The following is a 21,920-nucleotide window of genomic DNA, read 5'->3' on the forward strand; positions in this document are numbered from 1 at the left end:
GATTTTCAGGGTAAAGCAAGAGTACTTCACTCCAGAAACTATTGAAACTTGCCTAATAAAACACAGAAGCTGTGAATGAATTGATGTCCTCACGGAAAGGATCACCTGTGTGATTGGTCATAGCAAAGGAGCTATCATAGCTGATTTTTAAGTACAGAGGAAGCACTTTTATGGGTTGCTATGAATGATCACAGTATATCTAGATAGTCTTTTAAGTTTCTATGATATATTCCTGGTTACTGTTTTCCTAAAAATTGCACATTTTATAAACTACCCCTTAGTTTAGTAGTAAGGCAGACAATGACCTGAGAAGATGGGGCTTTGAACAGAAAAACTGGACTTCTCCCAGTTGCTATGTAAACTTACCCAAAGCATGTGAGTACATAAAGTTTGTCTTGGGCAACATGAAAATATTTTTGATAGACTGTGTTCATGCAGTCCAAAACCAATTTAAGAAAAATTATAAATCCTACAAAACAAACAAGAATGCATTGTAGTCATGCAAAAGCTCTATTTTATTCATAGGTGAACCCAGAACACAGGGTTATTCAAGGCTCTAGTTTTAAAAGGGGGAAAAAGGGTGTAGAGCACTTTAACAGCTAAACAGATATGTCAAGTAAAGACACGGTGTTTTGAAGTCAGATGAGATTTCAGCAAGCAAAAGAATTCCATTCGTTTAGCTAGAACTATACAGTAGTAAATCAAAGACAAAAAAAAAATATTTGTTCTTGGCACTGGAGTGATGGCTCAGTAGTTATGAGCGCTGGCTATTCTTCCAGAGGACCAGAGTTCCCATCACAACATCCACATAGAGTCTCCAGAGGATTTGAAGCTCTCTTCTGGCCTCTGAGGAAATCTACACATAGTGTGGCATAGCATCCCAACACACACACACACACACACACACACACACACACACACACACACACACCACTGAGGGAATCTACACATACTGTGGCATACCACACACACACACACACACACACACACACACACACACACACCACACACACACCACTGAGGGAATCTACACATACTGTGGCAGCCACACACACAACACACACACACACACACACACATCACTGAGGAAATCTACACATACTGTGGCATACCATCCCAACACACACACACACACACACACACACACCACACACACACACACACACACACACACACACACACACGGGAATCTACACATACTGTGGCATACCATCCCAACACACACACACACAACACACACACACACACACACACACACACACACACACACACCCCACTGGACCATCCAAGGATCCAGGAAACCAGTTGCACTCCCTGACGACTTTTTAACATATGAAGATTCCACGTTTTAAAAGTTTGAACTATCACCAGATTTTCCTTAATGTCCCTACTGCCCCTTTAGGCTACCTTCCATAATCTCAGCCTCACTGAAGAAGCCGAGGCAGAGACACCCTGGATGACTGAGGACGTCAGGAGCGTAAAGTGCGCCAAGATGGCTGTCTGGCCACACCCAGGTCTTGCGCAGGCGTAGTTCATGGCGCGTTCCCGGAAGAGCTCAGAGGTGGGCGCAGTGTGGCCAAGGCCGGTAGTCCCGGAGGCCCGTAGCTGATGTGGAGGAAGCTATTAAGGGGAGAACCAGGTGATGAGGAAGGTTCTCTTGAGTTTTCCGGGGAGAAAGGCGGGAGCTGGGGTGGCCGCCGGGCTCTTCGCATGCAGAGACTGAACTCCCCCGAGGTGCTCCCGAAGAAGAAGCAGTTAGCAGGACTGACTTTCTAGGAGCGCCTGGACGCTGCGCTGGAGGCTGCCCTGCAGGGAGAAGGAACCCGCTGAAGGCAGTGGGGGCCCTCCCTGTGCAGTGTGCTGTCCCTGAGCTCAGGCTTCCCGTCTGCATCGGACCCTAGGCGGTTCTGGGAATGAGTGTTTAATCTCAGAAAGTTTAGGAAAACCCCCGTCCTGGAACGTCTTTGTTGTATTTTTCTCCTTTAGGTGGGGCACCTTTAGCTTTTGTGCTTTTCAGCCTAGCGCTTTCAGAGCACTTCCTTAGAGTGCTATCTATACTAGTGCAAGGTCTTTAGCCAAGGTAAACATGCACCTGGTGTAAAGTGTAGCATAGAAAAGAGTTTTTCTGAACTCCCCACGTGAGAGTTTTGACCTGCTAGGATACATACAGTGAAAGTACTTACTGAGATTTTCCTAAGTTATACATGAAAAAAAAAAAAAAAACGCTTCGCTTGTTTGGAAGAGAACTGGGCAGTCTTCTAGGGGAAGAAAGACCAGGAGTTTCCAATTGGTTCTCATTCATACTTGATTGTCACTGTGTGCTTACACACGAATAAGGGATGATATTCCTGTTTTGAATTTTTATATAGTTTTTTTTTCTCTGTCTGTTAAAATGCACACGAATCTTAGTACCAGCTGCTTGCTTGTTTAAATTCTGTTTAAGGTTAGAGTTTGTGTGGAGGTAGAAAATAGGAAATGAGTTTACCTGGTCCACGGTATTTTGGGTGAATCTGGCAAATGCAAAACAAAACAAAAAATCAATACAAATGGGTTTGAGTGCATTCTCTCACACTACACATGAAATTGCATAGCTGAATATATGGGGGAAATAACTGTTTTTATTATTTAGCAGAAAGCTTATAACCCAGCTTTGATTAAAGATGACTTCCTTGATCACTCAAGAAATTCACCTTTCTAAAAGACATGAAGAAATGTAAGTTTTTGAAAAAGATATTCCAAATATGGAGTGTGTGCTGGCTTTTGGAGTGAAACATGCACAGAAAGACTTAAAAACATGAAAGTATTATTTTTCTGATTTGAGATTTTATTATAGATGATTTAATTGTCTCTTGAGAATAAGATGAAAAGGCACAACTATGTTCTACACACACACAACACACATATATACATATATATACATTTTAAAAACTAATAACAAAATTCACCTTTCTAAGCTTCACAATATTATTATTATTATTATTATTATTTTGCTAGCAGGGGTTCTTGAGACAGTCTCATGTAACCCAGACTGGCCTTGAACTTGCTATACAACTAAAACTGATCTTGAACCCCTGATTGCCCTTTGTCTCCTGAGTGCTTGTAGTAAGGGTAGTCACCACCATGCTTGGATTATTTTAACTAAAAAAATTTAACTTTATTATTTAAAAATTTGTGTGTGTTTGAATGTGTAAATTTGCATGTGTTAATACACAGGAGCCCAGAAGAGGGTGAAAGAGCTAAGAGTTCCAGGCAGTTGTTTGGTGCTTGATGTGGGTTCTGAGAACTAAACTCAAGTCTAGTAGAAAAGCAAGAGACCCTAACTTGTGATCCGTCTCTCCAGCTCCAAGCTTGGCTTTTAGTAGACTTGAAATCTCTAATGCAGGTCTGGCTTTATGTTCATGGAGCATAACTTGTACAGTCACAGGCCTTGCATTCACTTTAATGTTCAAATGTGATAGTCTTTAACCATTTGTCACTTGGTCCACCATATTGTGTAGCTAGCCATGGCCTTATGGTTAATATGAATCTTCTTCATATATCTGTGGGCTCTCAGATTTTCCTGTTGTTTAACTAATTACCAGGTCCTGCCCTTTGGTGTTCTAATGCACTATTCTCATAAAAACAAAAATAGAATGAATGTTCATCAACCTCAGTTTTTAGTTCTCCATTCAAGATATCCCTACAAAACAGTGTTCTTTGAGAACCTTCATGACTTATTTATTACTTTCCTGTATACCACTTATGCATTTTTAATCATTGTACATAATTTTTTATTTATCATTTAGGGGATCCAAAATTTATAAAATGTACAAAAAACTTTTCAAGTGCATTATATGTAATGAAGTAGTTAAAGAATTACTCATAACTTTTCATCTTTCTTCAAACATTTGTTTACCTTATGAGCATGCATGCATGCATGCATACTGCCTCTCACTCATATATCAGACCATCATCTCTCTCTTGGAAAAAGAGATAAAAAATATTTTTATTGCTTCTTCAAACATATGGAAGTTTAGCACAATTCTAAATGTGTAACATGAGATTCAGGGGTACTGAAGTGTTAAGCAGAAGGTTTCCTATAGCAAGTTATAGCAATGTATATGTGTGGGGAGGTATATATAACTATGTGTACAAGGAGATATGTATTACAGTTTGCATTTTCACCAAAAATTACATATCTTCAACACTCTAAAATAATTTCAAAAGACCACAGAGGCTAAAAAAGAGAGACATGTACTTATGGTATATAGGAAGTATATGTTAATGAAAATAAAAATAATTTTATCCAGATTGACTTAAGACATTGTAAACTATCTACTCTTTTCATCGTCTCATTAGTTGATAAAATAATTGGCTTTCAATAATGGGTCATAGTTGAGGTGAGATACAATTAAGAAAGAAACGTTACATATTGGTCAAGCAATAAAATGTTTGCTTTTCAGTTTTTTCCTCTCTATATATAATCTTTACTTCTTTTCAGAGTATCACAAAGATTAATGTTACTTCAGAAAATGAAGAATAATTTTGGAGATCAAAACACAGAAAGAGCATGTCTCCTTCAAGCCACTGAGACTGCTTCAAAAAGGAACCTCAGTCTCTTGCAGGTAATTTCCATGGCGGGTGTAGATGGTTTCCCCTTTCCTAAGGTATTTGCATACATGTTATGATTTTGATTCACATCATTTCTTTGTTTTTGGTAACAAGCAGAATTAATGAGCCAGTGTCTTTTTCAAGCCTGTGTTAGTTGGGCAAATAGCATATGGATTCTTGCTTTTCAAAAATGAAAAAAAATTGAAGTTTACATAAGCTAAATGTTTTCTGTCAACCAAAAAAAAATCAATGACAACAGGAAGAATATTAAGGTTACCTTTGTGCAAGAAGAAGCAGAAAGTGTATCCTTACATTTCCATATTCTTCCATTTCAAGGAAGGACCCCAAAGACCTTAAGCTGTGATGTGTTTAGATCCAACTCAAATACTAGACAGCATAAAAACATGAACCATTTGATTTTGCCCAACTAACTCCACAGTAAACACACAGAATTCACTGTGTAAGAGCTCACTTCTGACTCCTTGGATGGTTATGGAGTAGGTGGTCAAAGTGTATGATTGCACAGGGCCTCACCATTTGGCCACTGTGCCCATTTGGAATAAAATCATATGTGTAACATTTTTGGCTGCTTGCTATACTGTGCTTCCAGAATTGTGTGGCTTCATCCATAATTAAAACCCTAGAGTTTGCTTCCATTCAAGCTTCCAAGAGATCCTATGACTAAAACATTTGGTAGTAAGACTATATTATTTAAGTTATAAAGCAGTGTTTTCAGTTTTTTATTGTTAAATATTTTCATCGATAGGCATGATACAGCTATCTTCTATCCTCACTACAGGATAAAGGGAGAGGAAAATTCAGTTATCTTCTCAGCTTCTGGCAGTTTGATCCACAGTAATTTAAGTCACAGCCATAGTGCTACCAAAGCATTCTATATTGCCATATGTCTTACTTGCCCAATGGTGTTAACAATATTTATTTTTAAATGGAAATATATAGGGTATTCTGGAAATTGCTGTGAAAAGTTAGAGAAACTAAATTGGAAGACTTGATTGCTACTACCTGTAGCAAGTGATGGGATATTTGGTTTTCAAGTATTTTCCTTTTAATGAGCAAGCATTTGATGAATGCCTAGAGCTAAAGTAGAGATAACAAAGTAAGGATAAAGCAAGGTTCTTGCTTCAAGGAGGCTACAGATTAGATAACATCAGAGTGTGTGAGCTCTTCATTACAAACAACCAACACTTTATGTGATCAAATACTAAATTATATGGAATAGAATAGAATGCAGACTATGAAGATTAAGAGTAAAATATGCTCGAGAGCTTCTTTAGTATAAATACTTTCCCCACCTTTCCAAAAATATTTTGCATGAATTTGTGAATTGGTGTAATTTCTATGTTCTGAATATTAGACATAATTAATGACCTAACAGATGTAAAAATATTCATAGAGATGCCTGAAATGAAGTTGAACCTCATTTGTGTTTAAATAGTCAAGACATTCCACTGGATTCTTAAATAAAAACAGTCAAGAGCAAAAAGATGAATGGTCCTATTAATATCAGTCGGATTATGAGCTAACAAGCTTGAAAATTCGCAGGAACCATAAGCCAAATAAACTCTTCCATAAGTTGCTTTTGTCATGGTATTTCATCTCAGCAACCAAAAAAGTAGTTGATAAAGGAGCCAAAGAACGTAAGGCTTAAAATATAATGGTAATATAGTACTAAAAATATCTAAGTTCAAGAAGAACACAGTCTCACACAAGAAATAAACAGGGGCTGGCAAGATGGCTCTGCATGTAAAGGCACTTGCCACCAAGCCTGAAGACCTAAATTGGATCCCCAGGACCGACATGACTGGAGAGAACTGATTAATACAAGTTGTCCTCTGACCTTCATATGTGTGCTGTGGTATGCACACACCCACATGCATTCACATACATGGTGTGTGCACACACGCACCCACAAATATTTAAGAAAGAATAATTTTCTACTTAGATGATTCAAGAATAGTGAAATAGGATGGAGAGAATGCTCAATGGTTAGGAGCACAGGCTTCTCTTCTAGAGGACCAGCTTCAATCTTCAGTACCTACATGGTGGCTCACAACCATCCATAACTCCAGATTCAGAGGATCTGACTGACACCTCTTCTGACCCCAGTTAGTTCTTACACACATAGACATACACTCAATCACACACATATACACCTAAAAATTAGCTTTTTTAAATGAATAGAGAAACTATTCTTGACATTAATAGAGGTAAGGAGAGAGGCTAAAAAATATCCATCAACCCAGTTTCCTTTATATTTTATATATATTTACATAAGGCTCATACCTATTTTATAATGGTCTATGTATTGAGTGTATTAAATGCATTCTAAGTTGATTTTCAAATCATGGTCCATGGGTATAATCACAAGTTCAGGGATATCAGTGGATAAGGAAGAGAATACATTGGCTTTATAACTGAAGGAAATGAGTTTAGTATGCTGGATTTTTCCCCGACTGTCATAGTGAAAAGAAACTAAAAGGACAAAATGCTTGTCTTCATAGTATCCTACTCATTTATTGAGCAGTTGCTGCATCATACGCATGGGGACTGCTGCTGGACATGATTTGTGTCCTGTCTTTATTTTATAGACTTTAGTTACAGATGCATTTTTAAATCCTGTGTTGCTTTCATTTTTTAAAATTCCAAAGCAGTATTAATGGTATCAATATAGAAATGATTGTATAAAACTAAGATAAATAGAATTTAATTACTGTATGATATTGTATTGCAAGGTATTTTCTGGGGATATGGGGTGCTAGAGAATAAACCCAGACGATCATGAATGCTAAACACACACTATCAGAGAACTACTTCTGGGAGAGTGGGGATTAAACCCAGGATCTTCTATACACCTGCTAAGCAAGCATTCCACTGCTGAACTGTATCCCCAGCCCTCGTTTTACTTTGTATTTATGTATGGGGAGTTGCCGCATATTCTTGTGATAATCATAGGACAGTTTATGGAAGAGTTTTCTTTGTCCACTATGTGGGTTCTGGAGATTGATTGACTCAGGCTGTCAGGCTTAGCTGTAAGCGCTTTTACCCATTGACCCTCCCCTTAAGTAGTCTAAGTTTCCTAGACTGCTCTTAAACATACTCTTGTTGCCTATATAGACAATGAATGTGTAAAAAGTAATTCTCCTGCCTCAGTCTCCTGTGTAACTGGGAGTACAGGCCTGTGCCACCAGGCCCAATTAATGAGAAAGACATTAAATAGTGTGCATACTAAATTAGAGTCTTACTGAAAGGATAAATATTCTTTTTAACATTAAATGTTTTTCAAAGGTATAAAAGTGAACTTGACCTGACCCCCCCCATTCAACCTTCGCATGATGCCCAAGTACTGCTTTAAAAGTACAAAACCCACAATCTGACCTAAGTATTTAAAGAGTGTAGTAAACTGTAGTATAACTACTTCCAATATCTTGTCAAGAACAGGGTAGGTTACCTCTAGGGCAGGCACCTTCAAGGCACTACAGCTTTCAGTGACAACGATACTAACACAAGCATGACCTCTCTTGCTACCCATTATTTGACTGTCCTTAGGTCTTCTAACTGGTGGAATAAATGTTAATGAGGGGTCAGCCTCTTTTGAAAAGGATGATTGACCAGCATTGTATGTTGTATGGTTGTAACCTTGAAAACACCAATATTATGAATTATGTAAAACTGGAATATTAGAGATTCAAAAGTCAACCGCATTCCTGTGCTACACCTAGAAAATTAATGAAATCAGATTTACATTTGCCATACAATCCTAGCTACTTGGGAATTCTTCCCTGCTACTCATGATAGTGTAAAGATATTCAGTACACTAAAACGTGATATTTAAGAGAAAGTTTAGGAGGAGGCACACGACCTCATTCTCACTGGGGAAATGCTTATTTACTTATAGTCGTTTATCACAGAAGTACTTATACATCTATTTAGATCCCAACAAAATTTGCATTGGACGTGATAACATTTCTGTAAAGTCATTTGGGAAAAATAAACTACACATGCACATGTGAAAACAGAAGTGGGACCAGTAAGAGGGAAGGAAGGGAACACAGGGAAGGAAGACATGAATAAAGACAAAATATAGTGACAAATATCAAAGTCCACTATTTTATGCTAACTTTAGAATTACTTTTTACAAAGCAATATCAAATAATCAGAGAATTTTTTTGAAGGAGACACAAGGAAACAACTAATTGACCAAATATTTGACATATTAGTTAATCAATTGCATATGTAAAAAGACAGTCCTGAGTTAAATTTTAGTCCATAAATGTCACAAATGATCATGAACTTAGAAAATACAGGCTGAGTGACTTTTCCCAACTGTTATTAAATAGAAATAAGCCTTAAAAGCAAGCATGATTGGTATGCATTTGGAAGAGAGGAAGGATGCTGTTTGCATAAATAAAGTTGTGTGTTATAAAGTACACTGCCTCCTCACCTCTCAGAAAATTAAGCCTTTTGCAGAAAGATCATTCTGTGGTTACAGAAGTTGGGCAAGCCCTGAAGGACAACATAGGATAGAAAAGCATAATAATCAGGAATAGAGTGAGTGCCTCTACTGAGGGTAGCCTAGAAGCCATCATAGAGCAGTTGGTAGTTAAGCAGGGACTTAAGCAAACTGTCACCTGGATGGCCTCAAGTACTTTTAATGAAGACAAAAGAAATAGTAGCTGAGCCTAGCATGCACAAGACCCTGGGCTCGATCCCCAGGACCATAAAATCAAAGATGAAAGTAAATTAATTTTTTAGTATTTATAAAATATTGCAAGTATTTGCTTTCAAAAACATTTTTTCTCACCAATCTTCAAAACTTGGCATATATTTTATATTTAATCAAGTACATCATAACTCATAACCAGCACATTTTAAGCCCTGGTAGGTTAGGTTAATAGCTATATTATTAAGAGTGGAAATCTAGAAAGCCCATCAAATAGAGTTTTATGTTTGGGGCAAGAGCACTTCAGTGTTCATGATCACGGACTAGAAGTATTCTAAAGGCTATGGCTATAATTCCATCACTCAGAGACACCAGCAGGGGGTTGTTACAAATTCCAAGCCAATCTCATCAATGAAGCAAATTTAGGTTAGCCAAGGTAACACAACAATATTCTTAGAAAGAAAAAAAATCAAATTTGTGTTTCAGTTATTTTATTCCTTCTCATTTGACTTCTGATTTTTTTTTTCTGTTTTTCTAGACAGGGTTTCTCTATGTAGCTTTGGAGCCTATCCTGGCACTTGCTCTGGAGACCAGGCTGGCCTTGAACTCACAGAGTTCTGCCTGCCTCTGCCTCCCAAGTGCTGGGATTAAAGGCATGTGCCACCAATGCCCAGCGTGACTTCTGATTTTTATTTGTTTAAAGAGAATCTGCCCCACATCAGTTACCTAATTACATACAGTTAATGTAGGAAACAATATACTGAATACTTTTGAATTTAGTATGTTTTTCAGAGATGGAAATTAAATCTAGTCCTTGTACATGTTAGACAATCATTGAGCCACATTTCCCACCTTGTATTGTTATTTTTTAAAAGATTTTAGTTATGTGCTGTGCACATGAGTGCAGGTGCTTGTGGAGGCCAGAAGGGGGCATCTGATCCCCTGGAGCTGGATTATAGGCAACTTGTGAGGTACCTGATTTGGATGCTAGCAACCAAACCACTGAGCCATCTCTCCAGTCCCTGCACTTCGTTTTTAAAACAGGCCGGTTTCCCACCATTCCTTGAGGGTGACTTGTGCGTGTACTGCTTTGCTTTTAACTTTCTGAGATTTGAAATGTTTCAGTTCTTTGTGTCTTTTTATACACAGATTACGCCATTCTTACCAAATGGAAGCTTCTCCAAGTTAGCCCTGAATGTCTTAATCATGTAGTAACAGTCTTGTCTTCAATAGTTTCCTTTCTTTCTGACCTGATAAGTTCTGGTTTCTTGTACTTGCCATCCAGACTTGGAATTGGTCATTGCTTCAAGGAGCTTTGGCTCCTTTTGGCAGGAAATATATTTAGAGCTCTCAATCTGGGCACTGGGACTATTTATTGCAACTTCTTTGATTTTCCTTTTTAAGATAAGATACAACAAGAGTTCCTATCAGTAATTCCAATTCAGGCAAAGGATTGCAAGGTTTTTAACTTAAAACCATTTTTGCCCCTTACTTTTCCCTCTTATAACAGAAACCTCAGTACTGAACTGTGGTGTTTCACACCTATAATCCCAGGACTTGGGAGGCTGAAGCATAACTGCTGTAAATTTGAGGCAAGCCAGAGTCACAGTAAGACCTTGTTTAAAAAACTCAAATACTTGGTACCAATGAGCTCCCCAACACCAGTATACTTGTATGCAGTAGTCTCCCTGGTCTGTGGGGCATATGCTCCAGGACTTCCCAGTAGACATCGGAAACCATGGATAATGCCAAATCCTATGTACACTGCTCTTCCTTCCTTATATTTGCACACCTGTAATGGGGCTGAATTTATAAGTAAGGCACAGAAAAGAATTAGCAACAATAAAGTAGCAACAACAATAAAGTAGAATGGTTACATTCTAATGAAAGCTGCATGGATGCACTCTCAAGATGTTATATTGTACTAACCCTTCCTGTGATATAAAATTGTGCCTCTGTGATTACATGAAAGTGAGGTGAGTGACCCAGTATTTGCCTACTACATACGGGTTACTTAGATATAAGCTCTATGATACTTCAAAGGCCAATCTAACATCCCAAACAACTGCAAGTAACCAATGTAGCATATATAATGTGCATGTACTGACAAAGAGATTTTATGCAGCCCAGGCCAACAGAGTGGGAAGCCATGAACTTTCATTATGCCATGCAGAATGATTGAGATTAATACCAAGGCCTCATCCATGCTGTGCTAGCACTGTACTAGTAAGATGCACCCTTAGTCCCCAACTTTCAATTTGATATCTACACCCCACTGTTAACCATGGAAACTGAAACTGGATAACAAAACAAAGGATGAGGGCGACTACTGCACTGGCTCAGCCTGGTGATACAGACATCACTCCTGGCACCATTCTGACCACCAGATGTGCTTTGTAGTAAGATACTTTGGACTCTAGGGCTTTCCTACCAGGGAAATTCAGTCAGTACTATGCTCCAAGGCCAGCTAATGGTTACACCGTCAACAATATAGTACATCTTTTTCACTTGGTTGCCAATATCTGAAGCTTGCTTTTTCCTGTTACATAACTGCTCAAACTTTAAAGGGTCTAGTGGCAGATCTTTAAAATACAGTAATGATTTATGGGCGGCTAGATCTAACCTGCTTTTACTCTTCCCCCCTTTTGTCTTTTTCTTTTTAAGTTTTTGAGTTTGCTCAGGACACTTTGACATTGTGGCTATTTATTCATTGATTATTTATGTGCACATAAAAGTTTTATGTGACATACTCTATACCTCTGGCCATGTGTATGGCTGTCAAAGAGGAGGCCTTGTATGGAAATTTCAGGATATAACTTGGTACAGAATGTGCTAATCAAATTGTGGTCTTTTTGTTCATTTGTTTTACTCCATTCCTCCAAAGGGAAGTCACATTTCATCCTGTTTACTGAGTATCAACTGTTTTTCAGTCTAAGGTACATGAGGATAAATTTCAAGTGGTTGTTTAACCAACAGGTCAATCTTAGGGCAGTTACAAAATAAAACTATATTCTCTTGGCACAATTCAAAACAAGTACTTGGGGAGCTCTTGAGTGACTAAATCAGTAATAAGACCATGACACTGGGAATGAAGTGGAGACAATGAAAAGCATCCTTAAAGAACAGAGAGCTTTGTAGGCCTGCTAGCAAGGAGTAAGATAGCATGAAGATGGAGGGTGCACCAGGGGCACATGGCTATTGATACCCAGCACCACTCAGCTCACTCAACAAGGGTCTTTACCCAGTAGAGAAGGGAGTGGTGGGGTAGAAGCCTAGCCCTCCTCTACAGTAATGGTTGAGGCTGCGTAAAAGGCAGTCACAAAGGAAGTCAGAGTAAACATAGGAAACCAGATTTCACACATCTTGAGAAAGCCCACACCAAGGCAGCAATAGAGGAGAATGAGGTCAGCAAAGCATCTAAGAGCTCAAGTGGTTTGTGCTAAGGATGCTTTCAATGATGTGATGGTGTGGGTAATGCTAACAGGATCTGCCTCTGCTGATGTCTGCTCTTTTGTTTGCACATGTACTTCTCTGCAAGAGATATTCAGTGTCCCTATTTCCTGTCTTCAGGAAAAATATTGGTAATACCAGAGCTAAGAGTCACACAGATCTGCCACTGACAGGAACAGTGGACCTGTTCTTAGAGTCCTGGCACAAATGATGGAATGATTTTGTGTTTTATTTACTAACAATAAAATATAACTTTTATAAACCTTGTAAAGTCTCAGTAAAAATCAGAGAAGAGTCAGACGTTTGTACTGTCATGGCATCAAAATGTATCTTTAGCATGCATCTTAGCTGTAAACTTATGGTAAGGGATAGACATGCTAACATCAGCTTTTATATCCCTAAATTGTGTATTTTTTTCCTTCAAATCACCTTCCCCTAGATAGCAGGTGCATTAATGGTTGTGCAACTTTGGGGAGTCCCTTTAGGGAATTTCCTGTTTTTCTTTTTACATTTCACACCCATCCCTTGCTCCCGCCGCTACCATCTGCTATCTTTTTTCTCCTGTTCAGCATTGGCTTCTTCACACCCCACTCCCACGCCCTCTTCCATTTCTCTCCGTCTGTCCAACAGCCCTCTACTTAGATTGCTCTGATGCGTGTACATAGATCAAGAGAACTTTTTGCTAGCAAGCAATTCACTAAGGGAGACACAGAATTTGCCTAGCCTTGCACCCAGACCTCTGTGAACTTAACATAGTAAGTGTTCTCTAGACAGCAGAGGTGCAGGTTTGGGGAACATTAACAGACTCAAATATTTCTGTAACAACATGCAGAACCCTACATTTCTGCATGCATGTTTAAAGTGTGTAGGGAAGAAAAATTATACCAGGTTAAGCTTAATTGCCCTGCTGTCTTTACAACCATAAAGGAAAATAACTCATCTAATATACTACAGATTTAAGTATGGTCCTTGAATGCCATTCTCTGAGTAATATACTGCCTAGCAATGATGCTTCCCATTGTTGAATGCCATCCACTAAGCAATGTACTGCCTGGCAATGACACTTCCTATTGGTGAATGCCATCCACTAGGCAATTTGCTGCCTGGCAGTGACACTTCCCATTGGTGAATGCCATGCACTAAACAATTTACTGCCTGATAATGACACTTTCCATTTAAATTAACATTAAAATCCAGTCCTAAAGACCTGTGGGTGCCCACAGCCCGAGAGCTACACATGGCCAAGGATAGCTATGATACAGTCCAACACAGAATTGCAAACTTTTACTCTTAAACCATCATGAGATGAGAGCAGGGTAACTTGATTATGTAGTTCTCAAACATGGACTTTGTAGGTGATAATATTGTTTCAAAATGTCAAAAAATTATATGTGTAGTAGCATATTTAAAAAAAGTTACAAAGTAGTAAAAATAATTCATTGTGCAGCCTTAACTATGTGAAATATTTCCATGGTATAACATTCTAAAATACAATACTGATAAAATATGTGCCATTAATATGCTAATCACATCAGCTGCAGAGACTAAGCTGTGCATTGCATAGTGTGAATCTGAATATCTAGTGTTGTATCTCAGTGCATCATTGTTTTATCTATCGCTTTGCCTGTTTTCAGGTTATCTCAAAGCTCTTGTAATTTATGCTCTGATCATTTTTTGCTGTGCTGATTTTTGTCTCAGAGACTCCTTATGTAGTGTAGACTTGCCTTGAACTCAGCCCTCCTGCCATAGCCTCTCATGTTCTGGGGTTATGGGCATGTTTCACCATATCCAACTCTGAGCATTTTTAAAGGAAGCACTTTTTTTCTAAAGTAATTTCTGTTGTTTACCAGTTATTCAAAGTAAAATAGTAGAACACAAAAGTACCACAAGTACTCCCATATTAAATAAGATACCTTGCACTCATAGTGGAAGTGGGTTAATTGATCTGTAATCAGGTCTCCTACCTCTGTGTCCCTCTATCACATACTCACTATGTATCCAGAGAAGGGCTGAGGTGAGAGATTTGGGATACAGACACTAGGGGTGTAGGCACCATTTATGTTGTAGGTAAACACATTTCAGTTTTAAATGCTGGTGTCTGTTGTAGGACATAGAAGCTTCAGAGAAGTCCTTACAGACAAGGCTTAAGCCATATCCACAACCTGCGGTACGTTCTCTTGAGGTAAGACCCCCCCAGTTAACTGTAATGAAAGTAACCGTAAGTTCCCTACAAGTTAAACAAGGGCTGCACAGTTATATTGCCCAGGTTTACTTTGTCAGTAAAATAAGCAAGAAGAGTTTGGCTAATATTTTTATGTCCATAGTGCAATGTTTTATATACAGCTGGTAATTAAAGCATATCTTGATGAAAAAAAATGTATCTAATCTACATCCAGTTTTATGTACATGTATGTGCACGCATGTGTGCAGCATATGTACATATGCAAGTGCACATGCATGCACACATGTTGTGGTACATATGTGGAGGTCATATGTACTACCTTTGAGGGCTGTTTCTCTCCTTCCATCATGTGGATTCTGGGGATCAAACTCGGGTCATCAGGCTCAATGGCAAGTATTAACCTCCTAAGCCATCCACTTCTCTAATGGAATGATGTTTTTAATATCTGAAATACTCAGCAATGTATACAGATTTTTCTCTATCCCCCTACCTATTCCCCCAACACACACACACACACACACACACACACACACACACACACGTACTTTGTAAAATCTCTTAAGTCCAGTTAGAGCTGCCCTTATGTGCATAAATGTGAAAAATTCACTGGAACATGGCAAACCTCTCAGCTACCACATCCTCATCAAAGAGTGAGTCTCCCTCTACCAGTAGTTTTTTTTTAAGTGTGTCATGGGGCCTGGAGATCATCTACCCCATCTATGCCAAGATTTTGGCTGGCTTGGTCTTGAGCAGCTATGTGCTCATGACTGTGATAGTCATGTTATGTCCAGAAGACATCATTTCAGAGCATCCATTGCCATCCTCTGACTTCTACATTCTTTCTGCCTTCTTTGCTAATGGAATTGTCCTGAAGAGGTAAACAGTGTCACTCCGAGAAGACATGTGAGTTTTTAAATGAAAATTGGGTAGCTTCCTATGAGTTATTGGTCAAGAATCCTGAGAGGTCTTCAAGACAACAAAGCATATTACTATTGCCATCACACTTGGTTACCTACCATGAATGCATGGCAAGACTCTGTTGCTGAAGACACCATACACTTGGCTTCCAGACATAGACGAATGAATTTCAAACCCTACTGGGTAGGTTTCATAGTGTTAGAAGGTGCTGTACAGACTTCTGGGAGAGAAAAGACATGGATGGTCTTCTCTAGTGGCGAACCTTACATGCTGCAGAACCAATCTGCCAGGCAAGATGTGCCTGTTTCTGTAGTAGTGTCACAGCTGTTATGGGGGCAGATAACTACTTTCTGATTGAATTTGAGACTGCTCCACAGGATGGAATTTCTCACCTAATATTAAAATCCCCATCAAAGCTCCATGACTATGGAGGTTATAGGCCCTAGAATATTGTTATTTTACTAAATGGCCATGTTGTCAAATTGTCTTCCAAATATTTATGCATATACCCATAGACCTTGACCGCAGTCATTCTTGGTCAGAGAAACTTCTTTCTGCAGTGGGCAGCAGTCAGTGCAGAAGCAGAACTGGTCATGGTGCTGAGAATGAGAGAATGAGAGAATGAGAACAGTGCACATCCCTAAGTGGTACATCAATATTAACCAAGGCTCAGGGAACAGAACAGAAATGTTATAAAACATCTTGTCTTCTCACTCTTGTCACATTGAAGCAACTGTCCTGTTGAATATGCCCTGACTCCTGAGTGATAGCATGCCCAACCAAGGAGTGCTTGATGGAAATATAAGGAGTTCCTTGCCTAGGATGTGGCCTAAGCTTCATTACTAGTACGACTGGTGGAAGCTGAGGCAGGAGACTGCTGTGAGTCTACATAGTGAGAGAATTAAAAAAGGAAGATTAAAAAAAGAGGAAATAAATGTCTATCGCCATGCTTACCATATAGTGCAAACAGTTTTATTAGCTCAGTTTCCAGAAGCAGATTGGGGAGATGGTTGGCAAAAGGGAGCCACACTTAGTCTATGGATGTTTGTGTTGGGTGGGAATCCACTACATATAGAATAGTTAAATTTTCTACTTCTAATAAGCTTTCTCAGATGTCATTTTCCTTTTTGCCCAACTGGGGATAAGAATAGATTCAAAAGTGAGGCTGAGAACCTGCCCCTCAATTTTCTGTGTCATATAGGGTAACAAGAAAAAGCAGTGATCATATGCAGAAAAACTCTGGTACAAGGTTGTGCATTGGGTATGCCCTCCTTTGTTGAATTCACCAATGCCTTATTTTAGTACATACAGGGCCCACACAATAGTGGTTAATTCAGCCGTGAATGGCACAGAAGCCCCTGTCTCTGGCCTTGGATGGTATTCTGAACTTCTCTGGCACAGCAGGATAACCTTTATCTTAAGTATGTCAGGCTGTTTCTGAGACCACATGCACAGATGTATAGATATTTAGAGTCTCTCACACCATGTTCAAACAGCAGAATCACTATATGCATTCCTGGTGCTATCTGACTAAGAGCAGAATTACCCCCAAAAAACTGATCGTGTTGATTCAATAGAAAATGCCATCCTGTGGTGCAAACTTTGGCCTCCTTGGCAGTCACTCCAAGCCCATCAAAGCTCCTCCACGCAGTGTAGCAGTACTACTTGGATTTCTACAGCCTGTAGACCACAGTAGTCAGACATATACAGCATCTCGACTTGCAAGTCATTTCCATCAAAATGGGTACACTATGTTAGTTACTTTCTCCTTATAAAAGTCTAAAGAGCTGGAGAGATGGCTGAGCAGGTAAGAGTACTTGCTACAGAAGCAAGAAGACCCAAGTTTGAATCCTAGCACTGATCTAAAAAGCCAGATGTGGCCCTGCATGTCTGTAACCTCAGAGGTGCAGGGGTGAGATATGGGAGGGTCACCACTGGGGTTTGCTGGCTGCCAGACTAGGTCCAGGATCAGAGAGGCGCTGTCTCAAAGGAATAAGGCAGAGAGTGATAGAGGGGATCTCCCATGTGCGCATACATGTGCACATACAGCATACACATACACCACATTTGCACACACACAACTTTAAGAAAAATGACTATTTGTCCTGTCAAGTATTCTTTTAAAAGTTGGGTGGATATGTAACATCCCATGTACCTGAGGAGTCAACTTAGGAGCGCTTTGTATTTTAGTTACAATCCTATTCTTCGGTCCATGTCATAGATCCCCCATGAGTTCTGAGGAACTGTTCATGTATAATCTTTGCGGTCATTTCCATATGGATAATCCAGGTTATGGAATCTAGAAGAGTAAACAAAATATTTAATAACAGGTACCATAAATGACAGTACTGTTAATAATCACAAAGCTGGCCACAAGAGGGCGTGTAAAATCACAATAAAATTTAAAACCTTAATTCTACCAGGCTCTGGTTTGCTGAGAAATTTAAAATTAACACTAGTAAGTAGCCAGTTTTTTTCCCTAAAATTAGCATAAAATGTTCTGTAGAGGAAATGTACTCTACATATATATGTGTGAGAGTATGTACATGCACACATACACACTGAAGATAATAAACATTTAGATTGTTATGGAGAGCTGAGTTGAATGGCTTGCTATGCTTTCTTACTTTTCTTTTTCTTTCTTTTTTTTTCAGACGCGTTACTGGGCATCAGTAGAAGAATATGTCCCCAAGTGGGAGCAATTCCTTTTAGGAAGAGCACCATATCCAATTGGTGGTGAAATTCAAAATGAGGCAGGATACACCATTCAAAACGAGGCGAAGTGATAACTTCTTCGTATGTTACTCAGAAAACAAAAACAAAATCAAAAAAACAACTATCTGATAAAAACTAGTCATGACAGGGACTTTAGGGAATAAATGTGCTTTTTTTCATTGCAATGTCAGTGTAAGCGTCCACTGAAAAGTCTCAGGTTAGACTAGTTCAAGGTTGTAAATTTGCCAATGAAAGTGTTAAAAATGAATGCTAAGATGGGGTGTTTGTTAAAGATGGTATTAGATCAGTGTTGTGTGTGTGTGTTTAAAACATTTGCCCTCATTACACCCTTGTCTAGTTTTCCATTACTCACCATGGGAACAGGCACAAGGGGTGGGTTTGCTTACAGGGATAAAAGTCTTCCTTGCTTAGTTGCTCCTGTCCGTATGGTTATCAGAAAATGGATTCACAGGATTGGGTGCCTCAGACAGGCTTCTCTGAGATTTTATCTACAAAGGGTTCATTATGTAGCCGGTTACAGGACTGCTCGATATAATTTTGAAAAAGACCTACGAGAGCTGGAAATGGCTACTGAATTCTGACTGGCTTGAAGACTCCCAACCTTGTGAAAACAAATAACCTCACCATCGGTGTTATCTCTTAACTTGCCCTCCCCACTCCTTTCTGTTAACATTCTCTTACATGTAAAACTATTCTAACTGTGGAGGCAGCTTCGGGGAGGTTGCCTGCACGGGCATTGCAGCAAACTATTCTGAATTGCAAACTTGTGGTTTTGTCGTCCTGTTTTAAAGATTATTCTCCCTTATATTTTGTGTTGTCTTTAAGACAGAGTTTCACTCTATAGCCAAAGCTGGTCTTGAAGTCACAGCAATCCTCCTGCTTCAGCTTCTGAGCATTGGGATTACAGGTATGAGCCCCCACACTGAGGTCATTTGTATTTTTTAAAGTAGACAATGGGATGAGTTAAAACTCACACAAGCCCTCACTATAACAAAAACCTAGTCAAGCATCCACTGTGCAACACGTCCCTTGTTCACTGCCATCTTGGGAATGTCCTGTTGAGTGGGTGTTGGTGTGGGTAACAATAACATTGTTTTCATAATATGTGCTGGCAGATTAGCACACTTCTCTGCAGTGTTAACAGTTGTAATTAAGGAATAAACAGCACAGGGTGTCAGTCCGATGACAATTTCATCTATAGTGTCACAATACAAAATGTCACAAAATATTAGAGCTGTTATATAGCTATAAAAAGTACCGGCTTAAAGCTGAAGGCATCTTTAAGAGAGAAGACAGAGGAAGGAGGAAATAGGAAGGCTGACTTAGCGGCCAGACAATTTTATACATTCTCAAGACTGTCATGAAAACAAATTGATAATTTTTTCTGTTACATTACAGTTTGGGCTCCAGCCATCCAGTTGATTTAGCAGGAAAATGCAGGTTTCTTTGCAGCTCCAAATTGGTAAACAGATTTAAATGTAGGAAGGAACATGAGGAAGGTTTTTTTTTAAACATCCAGTCTCCCAGCATATGCACATAAGAAGGTGAATGAAGCAATGTGAAACTTATTTTTCTTTAGTCAAGTGAAAAAAAGGCTAAACATTTGTTAGCTGGTAAAATATTGTGTCAAGTAAGTAAGAACATTCCAAAATTAAACAGTGGTTGATACATTACTGTCCTCAAATATTTGAGTGTACACTTCCTTGAGATCTGTAAATTAAATCACCAGTAGGTTGAATTAAAATACAAAATGAGTGACAATGTAACCCTCCCAGAAAGGCTCTGTTGGTTCTCCCTGCATTGACTGACTGGCTAGTTTGGTTTAGGATTTTGTTTGTTTGTTTTGTTTTTAGATAAGCTAATAAACCTTATACAAGTTAGGGCAAAGAAAAGGTGTTTAAGGCTGCATCTGAACCATTTCCCCATTTTGGTTAATACTTCACAAATTCCCACAGATAACTTTATTCTTGGCCCCTGCAGAGCCACCCACCCCACCCAGCCTTGGAGACTGTAACAGATTGCACCACATGGTGTCTGTTAAAAAAAAAAAAATCCCATGGGTTCTGGATATCCCATTCAAGGGCTTTATATTTCTCATGGCAAATTAGTTTAACACAGGAATTTCCAAACATCATTTAATGGGAGGAAGGGAGGGATGCTACATACAATGTATCTCTTTCTACAGCTAAGAACTGTTATAAGGAAAGAAGAGACATCTACTCATACCTTCCTCCCCCAGATCCATGCTGTTTAGATTTTGATTTTAGTTATGTGTATGTGGAGGGTGTGTGTGTGTGCAGTGCCAAGTAGGTCAGGGGCTTGGACTCCCTCCCCCACCCCTTGGAGCTAGAGTTACAAACAGAAGAGTGCCCAACATGGGTGCTCGGAATAGAACTCTGGTTTGCAAAAGCAGTAGGCCCTCTCAACTGCTGAGCCATGTCTCAACAAAACAAATCAATACCTTAATCAGAAAGAATTCTCCATGAAAATAATGGATTTGATTTTTCGTTGTTGGTTTCTGTTTATTTTTCGAATACTAGTGTTTGAAGGGAAATTGTTGGCCATTTATTTATTTTTCCTTAAAGATCAAAGATTTCCCCCAAAGCCTTTCTAGGCTTGTTTGCAGCATAGATACTCAAAGCTCACTTTGTGCTGGGACATTTCTGGTTATGAAATCATCAAACTATAAAAATACTAAAATCAAAAGGAACTTTATAGTTTCCTCATACTTAAAAAAAAATGGAGTTGGAGAGATGGCTTAACAGTTAAGAGCACTTGTTGCTCTTGCAGAAGGCCTGGGTTTGGTTCCCAGCACCCTCATAGTGGCTCACTACTGTGCATGACTTGTTCAGAGAATCCGATGTCTCTTCTGACCACCACAGGCATCAGCCATGAATGTGGTGCACATACATGTGTGCAGGCAAAACACCCATACACAAAAAAACAAAATGAGTACATATAAAAGAAAACTCATGAATTATAAATACTAAGGAAAAAGCCTTCTGCTCTGGGGCCAGGCATCTGGTCCTCCATCAAGAGCGCGGTGGCTGGAGGCAGTCTCCTGGACACATTTCTGCCTCTGCCCCCCGAAGGGTGCTTTAACTTCTCGGCTTATGGAGAAGCTTGACTGTGTTTCCAGTCTTGGCCTCTGCCTCGTTCTTCTGACCCATTAAAATAAAGTGAACATGGGGACATATTTATGTTTGAATAAAATTTAAACTTCTATTTTATCACTTCTTGTGTGACTGGAGCTGTGTGTGTATAGTTACCAACTTCAGAAGTAAGGACCAGACTTGAAAATCTGTGTGACACACATTCTGATACATAAAACTTAACATAGAAGACCATGAAGCTGGCTTCTTT

The 21,920-nt window shown here is 39.1% G+C and overlaps 1 long non-coding RNA gene across 6 annotated transcripts; it reads left to right on the top strand.

Moving 5' to 3' along the window:
* Positions 1-1,482: 1,482 nt before the first annotated feature.
* On the top strand, positions 1,483-19,746 carry CUNH3orf14. Of its 6 annotated transcripts, none has more exons than XR_003479860.2 (5): positions 1,483-1,639; positions 2,633-2,713; positions 4,481-4,604; positions 14,829-14,903; positions 18,476-19,746. It is a non-coding gene; the product is annotated as a chromosome unknown C3orf14 homolog (long non-coding RNA). The 6 variants fall into 6 exon arrangements; XR_003479864.2 differs by having other exon boundaries at positions 14,829-14,888; XR_003479861.2 differs by having other exon boundaries at positions 1,486-1,639; positions 2,630-2,713.
* Positions 19,747-21,920: the final 2,174 nt, after the last annotated feature.

This window comes from Cricetulus griseus, assembly GCF_003668045.3.
Source record: "Cricetulus griseus strain 17A/GY chromosome 1 unlocalized genomic scaffold, alternate assembly CriGri-PICRH-1.0 chr1_1, whole genome shotgun sequence".
Taxonomy (NCBI): domain Eukaryota; kingdom Metazoa; phylum Chordata; class Mammalia; order Rodentia; family Cricetidae; genus Cricetulus; species Cricetulus griseus.